The following is a 12,085-nucleotide window of genomic DNA, read 5'->3' as shown; positions in this document are numbered from 1 at the left end:
AAAAGTGAAGTCCAAGGAACAATGCCTTATTAGAGAGGAAACTGTCTAAAGCACAAAAGACTGCACTGCATTTAAAATAGATCTTCCATGCATGAGGTTTAGTTGATGAGGTATTTTTAGGGGCTCAGTCGCTACTGTGGGTTTTACTCCATGCCAGATATTGACCCAGAAGAATAATTAAAGCAATGAAACTATAGAATTTATCTCCAGGATGTGGTCAGCACACAATATTCATGCCTCCTTAGTTAAATAGGAGATGTGTTTTCCAAGTCTAATGTTGCCAAAAAGACCACGTCAGTGCTTTCTGCGGAATGGAACTCATATTTCAACAATAAGTCTGAATCATGACCATTTATTTATTCAACAAATACTGTGACAATAAATTACCTGCCAGGAACTGTGCAACGCATTGCTAATTCAAAGACAAGACACAGACCCTCTCTTATAGGACTTCTCTCTCCGGAGGAGCAGAGAGGCTTGTAAATATACAATATGTAAAAACATAACAAGTATGATTGGAGAGGAATGCATAAGGAGTTGTAAAAGCAGGGATAGCGACAATCACATCACTGAGGTTAGCAAGCACATCTTAGCTTCTAATCTAACATCAACTTGTAACACATCTAGTTATAAGGATGCAGAGCTTCTGGGTTGGCAGGGGTGGGGGTGGGCATTCTTAATTGAGTGGAACTGATTAAATCATAGAAGAAAGAACTTCCTTTTGTGACTTGCTAAACATCTCTGTATTTCTGATTTGATATTGTGGAGAAGTAAGGCAGACAAAGGCAGCAGCGCCGTCTCAAAAAGTGGCGGCCAGCAGGAATAGGACAGAGGAGTATGAAGAAATGCTGTAGCAAGCATTTTGTCATATCCAGGTTAGTGAGACGAATTTCTTGGCAGTATAGGCATATTGTTCTTGGCAATTCTCTATATGGTAAAGGGAACTTCAGGATCCAAATCAACTTTCTGGCTGACTGTGCATCCATTCAAACCACCTATGATCACATTTAAAACAAAAATCTAGCATCTCAAGAGAGATCTAAAATGGAAGGTTTGTTTGCCAGTGATCTGCACCAAAAACTGGAAGCCAGCAATCAAAGGTGAACAAGTGTTTCAAACTTTCAGGCCTCTGATGCCTGACTCAAAAATCTGAAGCATCCCCTTCTTGCTGGCCAGCTAAAGAATACTTTGGTGATCACACAAAAATATAGTATTAATATACTATATTCATACTATAGTTATATATTATATATTATATATAATACATTCAGATTATATATTTATGTGTATAAATATATATTTATATGAATGCTGAATAATTTATAAAATTATTATAGGCAAAAGGTAACTTGCTTAGTAGAATTTACAGTGATTGATTCCAGCATATGTATCTGAAGAAGCTCCAAAGCAGAGGTCCATGGAAAATGGACACTTGCCTAGTGTTAGCTCAAGTCAGGTTCTGACTTTCTCCTGTGGAAACAAAAGCAGATAAGGTAACTTTCAAAGAAAATTCCTTTTTGCCTTAAACTGACTCACAGCTTAGAAGTTGAGAAAATAAAGAAACAGCTAAGAAATAGTGAAGGGTGTTGAATGTCTAAGTGAATCAGATAAAAAGGAAGAGCCTTAATAGGAAGTGTGCACATTTGTGACCAAAAACTAAGCTACCAGAAACTATGAAGAATGAATCCAAAAGTCTTAGTTAGAGTAATCATGCAAGAGAAAGAGATAAAAGACATCCGAATAGGAAAAGAAGAAGTAAAATGATCTCTCTTTGCTGTTGATATGATTCCATACACAGAATATCCTAAAGGCTCAGCTAAAAGGCTCCTGGAACTGATAAACAACTTCAGTATACTTTTAGGATACAAATCAACACACAAAAATCAGGAGCATTTCTATACACCAAAAATGTTCAAGCCTTAAGAATCAAATCTAGAACATAATCCCATTTACAATAGCCCCCAAAAATAAAATATCTAGGAATACATCTAACCAAGGAGGTGAAAGATCTCTACAAGGAAAACTGCAAATACTGCTGAGAGAAATCATAGATAACACAAACAAATGGAAAAACAGTCCATGCTCATGGATTAGAAGAATCAATTTCATTAAAAAGGCCATACTGCCCAAAGCAATCTACGGATTCAATACTATTTCTATCAAGGTACCAATGTCATTTTTCACAGAACTGGAAAAAAAATATTCTAAAATTCATATGGAACCAAAGAACAACCTAGATAGCCAAAGCAATCCTAAGCAACATGAACAAAGCCAGAGGTATCATGTTATATTACTTTATACTATACAGCTACAGTAATCAAAACAGCATGGTTCTGCTACAGAAACAGACACATAGACCAATGGAAGAGAATAGAGAACCCAGAAATAAAGCTACACACTTGTAGCCATACGATATTTGACAAAGTCAACAAAAATATGCAATGGGAAAAGGGCCCCCTAATCAATCAACAGTGCTGAGATAGAAGCTTTTGCTGTGCAGAAGCTCTCTAGTTTAATTAGGTCCACTTGTCAATTTTATTTTAATTTTGTTTATGGTGGATTTAATTTTTTGTTTATATGGCTAGCCATATGCAGAAGAATAAAACTGGACCCCTACCTTTCACCATAAACAAAAATTAACTCCAGATTGATTAAGGATTTAAAAGTAAAACCTCAAACTATAAGAATCCTAGAAGAAAACCTAGAAAACACCATTCTGGACATTGGCCTTGGGAAAGAATTCACAACTAGGTCCTCAAAAGCAATTGCAATAAAACCAAAATTGACAAGTGTGACCTAATTGAACTAAAGAGCTTCTGCAGAGCAAAAGAAACTATCAACAGAGTAAACAGCCTACAGAATGGGAGAAAATATTTGCCAACTATGCACCTGACAAAGGTCTAATATTCAGAATCTATAAGGAGCTTAACCAACAGAACAAGCAAAAAACAAATAACTTCATTAAAAAGTAGGCAAAAGGCCGGGCGTGGTGGCTCAAGCCTGTAATCCCAGCACTTTGGGAGGCCAAGATGGGCGGATCACAAGGTCAGGAGATCGAGACCATCCTGGCTAACACGGTGAAACCCTGTCTCTACTAAAAAATACAAAAAACTAGCCGGGCAAGGTGGCGGGTGCCTGTAGTCCCAGCTACTTGGGAGACTGAGGCAGGAGAATGGCGTAAACCCAGGAGGCGGAGCTTGCAGTGAGCTGAGATCCGGCCACTGCACTCCAGCCTGGGCGACGTAGCGAGACTCCGTCTCCAAAAAAAAAAAGTAGGCAAAAGACATGAACAGACACTTCTCAAAAGAAGACAGACAAGTGACCAACAAACATAAAAAGATTCTCATCAGTAATTATAAGAGAAATGCAAATCAAAACCACAATGAGATACCATCATACACCAGTCAGAACAGCTATTACTAAAAAGTCAAAAAACAACAAATGCTGGCAGGGCTGTGGAGAAAAGGGAAGACTTGTACACTGTTGGTGGGAACGTAAATTAGTTCAGCCACTGTGGACGCACTTTGGAAGTTTCTCAAGTAGCTTAAAACAGAACTATCTTTCAACTCAGCAACCCCATTATTGGATATATACACAAAATAAAATCATTCTACAAAAAAGATACTTGTATGTTTATCACAGCACTATTCACAATAGTAAAGACATGGAATCAACCTACATGCCAATCAAGGGTGGATTAGATGAAGAAAATGTGGTATATATATATACCATGGAATACTACATAGCCATAAAAAAGAAGAAAATCATGTCCTTTGCAGCAACATGGATATAAGTGGAGGCCATTATCCTAAGCAAATTAATGCAGGAACAGAAAATCAAATTCCTCATGTTCTCCTTTATATGTGGGAGCTAGACACTGGGTACTCATGGACATAAAAATGACCAAAAATAGACACTGAGGATTACTAGGGGAAGGGAACAAGTGTTGAAAAACTAACTATTGGGTACTATGCTCACTTCCTGGGTGACAGGATCATTCATATCCCAAACCTCAGCATTGTGCAGTATACCCATGTAACTCACCTGCACATCTACCCCCAGAATCTAAAATAAAAGTTGAAATTTAAAAAAAGAAAAAAAGAAAAAAAAAAAAAGACCGAAATCTATGACCTAAGTGTCAACTAGAGATAGCATTGGGTTAAGAACACAGGCCACTCCTGGGGTTTGAATCTCAGCTCTTCCATTATACGTCTCTGAGACAGTTACTTAACCTCTCTGGGGTTTGATTCTTTCACTTTAAAATGGGGAAAATAATGGTGTCTACCTCACTGGGTTGCTGTGAAGATTGCATTGAATGAGCTAATTTTTATGAGGCTTAGCACAATACCCACCACTTAGTAATCCTCACAATCCTTCAAGGAACATCTCATGATCCCCATTTTCCAGGTGGGGAAATGCGCTCAGAAAGGCATCTTTGCTAACAGTCCCTGGTTTCTCCTTCCCCTCCTTCTCCTAGGAGGTCAAGCTATACAGAGTATAAATGCTCTTTCACTTTTTTCCTACAACTCAATCTGTCCCATGACTTTCTCTCAAATGTTCCCCTTTCCTAGCTCCCCATGATGCTCAAGTCCTTCTTTTTCTATGAAAACATGTTTTGTTTTGTTGCTGGATTTTGTGCTCATCAATTCTTTTATGCCAAGGACATTCAGGACTATCCCACACTAACAAGTGGTGTTAGAGAAATCCCCTTGACTATTTGGGTATCAGTTTGCCATTCTTTGGAAACTATTCTCCCACCACCACCTTTTCCTCAGTTTTTATTTTTTCATATTTTTTCGACCTCAAGGTACCCCTTCCCAGATCTATACAAGGTCCCCAAGGAAGATCAAAACATTTTTGAGGTCAGGAATTATTCCAATTCACACTAGCTAGACTACAGACTAAAGACTACAGAAGCTGCTATTTAACTCAAAGAAAGGACAGAACAACTATTTTCAAATATTTGAGGAGCTGTCACGTGAGAGACATGTATTCAGTCTCATTTGCAAGGGCAGAGGCAAACAATGCAGTGTGATGATGGGGAAACAGACCTCAGGTTAAAAGAAGGAGGAGATTCCTCACCAGTGGGGCTATTCGAAGGGAGATGGCTTCCTTGAGCTCATGAGCATTGCATCATTGGGAACATCTGAGCAGAGACTGAATGCCATCTGCAGGCTTATTCTGAAGGAAGTTCCTGCATCAACTTGAAAGTATGTATATAGTCTCCTGTGCAAATGCAGGAGAATCACTTGGAACACTTTTAAAGGGGTTACAGCAGGTAACTGAGGCAGACTTAGAAGAGTAACCTAGATGGGGAAGGGCGTGTTCAGTGGTAAGATTGGACTGGAATGAAGGAAGCTACACAAGGCAGATCACCCGCTTTACAATCCTATCTCAGTCATCAATGATACTCAGACAAGCATAGTTCCTCTTTGAGCTACCGAGGGTGAGGATGTGGAGAAGCTACTCGACTCCTCCTCTTCTTCATTTTACGGTGATATCTCCCCAGCTCTGGCTGATATATGATGCTATTTTAGAGAAGGTCCCAGGCCATTTACCAGAGGGTCAGAGAAAAAACCCACGGTAATGAGAGTTGATGAGAATGTGTATTCAGTCTACAATAGCCATTAGGGGCCTGGGCCTGATATCCTGCATTTCAGCCTGATAGGTGGATGAATTAAGGAACACCACCACAATGTGGGGAACAGGAGGAAGAATTAGGGGTGAGGATGATGCAGGGATAGAGGGTGGAGTGCACAAGAGTCGTATGCGGCAGCCTGGACTTGACAGACACACATACTTCATTAGCACTTCTACTCAGAATGAGCTGATGACCATGACTATTATACCAAACATCAAGTGAAAGAATTACACAGTGGGTATGAGTTTGTTCTATGGAACTGAGATGTAAGAAGTATCAAATTCTTTTACCTTTTCATATCAAAGTAGACTGACTCTGAACCTCCAGTCTCTCCATTCCATCTCCTTGGAGCCTGTAAGAATTTCAGGTCTTACCTAGTCCCAAGAAACAGAGAATGGCTTGGTCCTTAGTCCTGATACAGTTTGGATATTTGTCCCTGCCAAAATCTCATGTAGAAATGTGATCCCTAATGTTGGAGGTGGGGCCTGGTGGGAGGTGTTTGGATCATGGAGATAGATCTCTTATGAATGGCTTGAGCCATCCCCTTGGTGATAAATTCACAGGAGATCTGGTTGTTCAAAGTGTGCGGCATCTTCCCCTCTCCCTTTCCCTTACTCCTTTTTTCACCATGTGCCTGCTCCCCCTTCACTTCTGCCATGATTGGAAACTTCCGAAGGCCTCCCCAGAAGCAGATGCTGACATGCTTCCTGTACAGCCTGCAGAACCATAGGCCAATTAAATATATTTTCTTATAAATGACCCAGTCTCAGGTATTTCTTTATAGGAGTGCAAGAATGGCCTAATACAGTCTCTAATATGTGTCATTATTTTCAGGACCCCTATGTTGCCACTGTTGACATCTGGGTTTCCATATCACAACCCAGTCACCCTTCCCACTCTGCTAGCCAGAGGGTAAGCTACTGGGGACAGAAGTTGATATGGTTTGGCTCTGTGTCCCCACCCAAATCTCATGTTGGATTGTAATTCCCAGTGTTGGGGGAAGGACCTGGTGGGAGGTGACTGGATCGTGGGGATAGATTTCCTCCATGTGGTTCTCATGATAGTGAGTGAGTTCTCACAAGATCTGATGGTTTAAAAGTGGACACTTCCCCCTTCACTTGCTCTCTCTCTCCTGCCACCATGTGAAAAAGGGGGTTGTTTCCCCTTTGCCTTCTGCCATGTTTGTAAGTTTCCTGAGACCTCCCAGTGATGCTTCCTGTACAGCCTGTGGAACTGTGAGTTAATCAAACCTCTTTTCTTCATAAATTACCCAGTCTCAGGTAGTTCTTTACACAGTGTGAGAATGGACTAATACAGAAGCCATTGCTTTGAAGGCCTTGGTACTTACTGATCATACCCAGGCATCCAGATGTCCAACCACCTGCCATCTCTTAGGGTACTGGGGATGGGGTTTGGGGGGCAAGTGGAATTAGGATCTCTGCTGTTCAGTAGAATGTACCACGCTTCATCCCTCAGGTCTGCAATAATTCAGATCTTTCTAGCATTCAATCACTGAGGCTTCTCTTTAACACCCAGATTCCTTCTTGTGTCCAAGTATGCAGCTCTATCTAGCCTCCCTAAGCCAACATTTTCAAAAAAAGACCTGTTTAATCTCCCTGGGGCAAGTGAAATGCAGCCCTCTGGGATACAAACCTGGGGTTGCTCTTCTGGTAAAAACAGCTTGTATTTATTCATCTTTTTCTATGAGCCAGGCATACGGCAGTGTTTTGCAACAAACATCTCATGTGATCATCACAGGAGCCATCCCTGGTAGGGAAGATTACTATTCCTGTCTGATAGCTGAGCTCAGGCTGAACCCCAGAGCCCAGACTCGAAATCACCACATTGCACTGCTTTGGTCTATAAAATAAGTTAATCAATCAATTAGTAACTTTCTGATTCTTTTTTGTGAGGATGCTGCAGCAAACTATAAGATACAAGTAAACTAATCAGATTAACTTGCCAGAATGATACCAATTAAATCCCAGGAACACCATAGGCTGGGTTCTAAGAAGGAAGTGATGCTCTCTCAACATTCGGCAAGCCCCATGAGGTCCTAGGGAGCTGTCCCAGACATTATTTATCCTCTCTGTGGGCTTCTCAGAGAACGCATCTGCCCAGGCTAAATGTAACAGCATCCTCATTGTCTTGCCATTATGAATGCTCTGTGAAAAGGCCCTCTGAAACATCTCCCTGAGAGAGCACCCCTTGTTCCTGCCTCTCCAGGCTCTGCTTTCCCTTGGCCTGCAAAAAGAGCTCATTGTGTTCCCTTTTCTTTTCCTAAAAAAATAAAAATACGTATTCCCCATCCCCTAGTAAATACTGAAACTATTATTCCCTTCAAGCATCTTTAAAAAGTAGTTGCCATGCAGTACATTTCCTGTCTCAGCTCTGGAAGACTATGCACCCAAGCACCAAACTTCCAACCAGAGACAGAGACATCCTCTGATAACGAAAATCTTTGCTTCCTCTGTCTGTGACTTTGCACACAGTTGTTCAAAGTTGTTACATATCAAGACCAATCACATCCCTAGGACATACCTCCCAACTCTCCTGACTCTTATGTTATTGAAAACAAACAAACAAACAAACAAAAAACTCCTTTATGATGATATTCAACTTGAGTGGCTTTTTTTTTTTTTTCACTTTGGTCCTGGATATAATGAAATGATACATGATATGACAAATTTTCACTGTGTATAGTAGCACTACGAACACACATGCCAATGTATCTTAACATATCTACTTGGTTACATTTTGGGTTACAATAATTAACCTTGATTCATGTATTGGGAAGCTACAGGGACTAGGTAATGCCTGCTTACCATATAGGAAAATTGTGTCCATGATTCTGAGCTCCCTTCTTCAAAAGCTTCCTCCAGGGTTTCCTATGTTCTCTCTTTATCCTGAAATACATTTATTAGGTTGTGAGGTATGTTTAAGGAGTAGAAGCCAGGGGTATGCTTTCGGTATTTATTGCAACCCAAAGTTAACCCCATCACAGTTAACGAGCATCTTTGGTCTCTTGTGGAATTTGAACTAAATCTATGAGCCTTTTCAATATCTATAATTCTATGACTTTTTTAAATTATGGGAAATTAATGAAAGATGTTTACATGAATAATGTTTGCCCTTACTGTGTTATGAATTAGTTTTTTGTAGCGTGTCTGGGTGCATGATGCAAGAGAGCAGGAAAAATGTTTCTGAAACAAAACTTGACAGATATTTGTAATGAAAGTAAATTTAAAGATTGCTATAACTGCATTATAGAAACAATTCAAGTATTAAACAAAATACACAATCAAAACAAAAGTAGTTGCCATGAACTATGTTTTTTCATCAGTTTTCAACCTCCCACAATCCAATACTTACGAGATTTCATAATTTAACATCTCTGAAATTAGAAAGAAATCTTACATCCAATGGCATCTTTACAACTCTAAGCAGCAATATTCTTCTTGTTTTCCAGTGGTATATAAATTAATGGTGCATCATTTACAAGGGGGCATTTTAGATTCCATCAACTGTGGTATGTATAATGCATGGTTGAAAGATACTGAGTTAGAACCTCTCCGAGGGCAAGAAAAAGAAATTGTTTCTTATTTATCTTGTACCTTGTCCTCTCCACACTCAGTGTTCTATTAAGTGATTGATTCACTTATTAATTTTAAATTTAGTCCAGTAGAACTAAATTTGTTAGCACATTTCATCTGAGATGTCTACTAGATATAAGCTCTATGAGAACTTCGAGGAAGAAATGGAACCATAAAACAAAGTCTTGCCTGTCAATCAAAAAGGTAATTCCAGTAATCTTATCTACCCCTAAGTATTAAACTAAGCTCCCAAACTATGAACCACCATCATTTATATTATATTTGTAAAATATATATTTTAAAATATTTGAAAATGTTAGTATTCAGACAAAACCATTCACAATACCTAAACATATTTTGTCAATAATATTATGCAGTTAGAAACAATTCCTGTTGTTCAAAACACATCATCTTGTAGCTTCAGAAAACTATTAGCTACCATGCAAAACAATGCCAGGAAAACATTTTGGCCTGCCCTATAGAATTTTGTAGGTTATTTGGTTTAAAAAAAACCTTACTGTTTTTATCTAGCTTAGACCAAATAGGCACCTCATAAAGAAAAATGTGACTTATCATGTGGTCCAAATAGGTCAGAGTGCCAACTGCCATTAGCAGTGGGACAAGACTAGTCACTGATGGCCCATGTTCATCCATACTTGTCAGTGCCCCTGTGAAACTGATTGTTAAATAAGCTTAATATCTCCCCCAGTCACTAATCATAATCCCAAATTAATTTATTCTTTTTCAGTAGTTATTTAATGAAAGTGACATTATCTTGAGAAATTCAGTAACAGGAATTTTATTCAAAACCTTTTCTGAGGATATTTTGGGGTCAGTATTATTTCTGTCCAATCTTTGTGCATTATCTCATACTTCTATATCTCTATAGTGCCACATACTGAGCAGAGACAGAAAGGGGACAAGAAGGAAAATCATCAACTGTCAAAGAAGCATCCTAATCATTGCTCACATTTACCTAGAAGAAGGCAGGGAGTATAGAAACATTTATGACAAGAGGCGAAACAACTAGATTTCTTCTTGATCATTACTTTATTTCCAAGTTAAGTTAACTATCATCTCTCCACGCATCCTGCCCCAGTAAGAATTTTCTGTGTAAGTCTAGGGCTGCAGTTTATTAACAATTTTAACTTGCCCTTGTTAAACCTTATGGGAATCTGAATTGAGATAGCCAGAGATATCTGGCCAACTAATCATTATTATTTCTTGAAATCTGGATGTTTATGTATGCAGCTCCAAGCTGATTTGCATTATGCACCAGTTACAGGAATAGATCTGCCAGGAAGTTTTGAAATTCGAGGACAGATAGGGTTAAGTCAGAGCCCCAAACTACCGATTAGCCCAGCAAGTCCCTCCAAATCTTTTGCAATACACATTTGGCAATACGTAGGTCATTTAGTTCTGGCTTCCAGGCAGTTCAGCTAAAGGCTTAGGCTACAGAATTGCAAAAGCTGATGATTTCTCACCAAGGAATGAAATGTGACGCAGTAGAGCAAACTGCAGACATTTAATACCAGATGTTAATGTAAAAATTGGAAAATTGTGACCCCCACATGGTTATCTGACCCATGGCCTACAGAATCCCATCACAAAGTCTGTAAGTCATCATTATTCCTGGATTCCTCCACTATTAACTTTGTGCCTACTCTTTGTAGTGTAAAATAATAATTCTGAGTCATATAACTGAGATAATTAGATCATATCAATCTTGAGGCATTTTGTGCACACATTAACAGAGTAATTCAATTTCTTACCATAAAAATCAGAAGTAGAGCTTTTCTGATTAGTTGGATTTCCTAGTGACTTTTAGAAATAGTTTGAGACATTTTATTTCCTTTGCCTTCCACACCTACCTAACGTCACTGAATGCTGTAGGAAAGGAAGGAAGGGAGGAGATTTTTATTTGCACTGAAAGGTAAAAGAACATTTGAAACATATATTTCTGAACATTTTTACATCTGTTTACACGTCTTCCCTAGATCTGTACATTTTAAATCTACACAGACACAATACAGTTTATGTAAGAATGATACACAAACTGCAAAGTGCTCTATAACTATGAAGAAAATTGTTCAAGCTCTGTTGTGCCAACTTGGGTCCAAAGGGAACAGAGGCTCAAAGAATCTCCTCTAAGCCCAGATTCAAGGTAGGGAGGACTTTTAAATGATCCTCTTCTTAGCTGGACATGAGTGTCTTACCTTCACATCTGGATACTTTTGTTACTCAAAATGATGAGAGAGGAAAGGAGGGTGTGGAGATATCTTCATGAATCATTAGCAAGAAACTGAGCATTCAAATGACCCAGGTAAAATGTCACCATAGGGTTTAGCAGCTCTGTGGTGAGCTGAGAGAAAAGCCAGAGATATAGTGCATCAGGCGCTAGTCCAGAGAAATACAAACCAGTACAAGAGCCTGAAGAGCCAGGCCCTGCCCTCAAGAGAACATCCAATTCAGTTTCTTCTCTCTCTCTCTCTCTCTCCTCCCCCCCACCAAGAAAGGCAATTGCAAATACACAACAGACACAACAGACATCACTGACAAGAGCAGCTCACAGATTGGGTAAATGAGAAAAGGTCTTTAAGACCATCCTGTCCCAATTTCTCTGTCAATGGACGAGGACACCAAGGCCTGGAGAAGTCAGGTGGCATGCTCCAGCTCACAAAGCAGCACCATCACTGTGACAAGAAGCCAGGGCTCCTGGTCCCCATTCTGATAAGCTTTGCTTGTTCTCACACAAGATGTGAAGGAAATCTTACCATTCAAGAGTCAAATATAATCCACTTTTTTTCTTTGGGGATTGCATTTTATTTTCAGAAAGTCAGATTATCTCAAA

The sequence above is a fragment of the Rhinopithecus bieti genome, unplaced genomic scaffold (assembly GCF_001698545.2).
Source record: "Rhinopithecus bieti isolate Rb0 unplaced genomic scaffold, ASM169854v2 scaffold_76035, whole genome shotgun sequence".
NCBI classification, from domain to species: Eukaryota; Metazoa; Chordata; class Mammalia; order Primates; family Cercopithecidae; genus Rhinopithecus; species Rhinopithecus bieti.
This window is presented reverse-complemented; position numbering follows the sequence as displayed.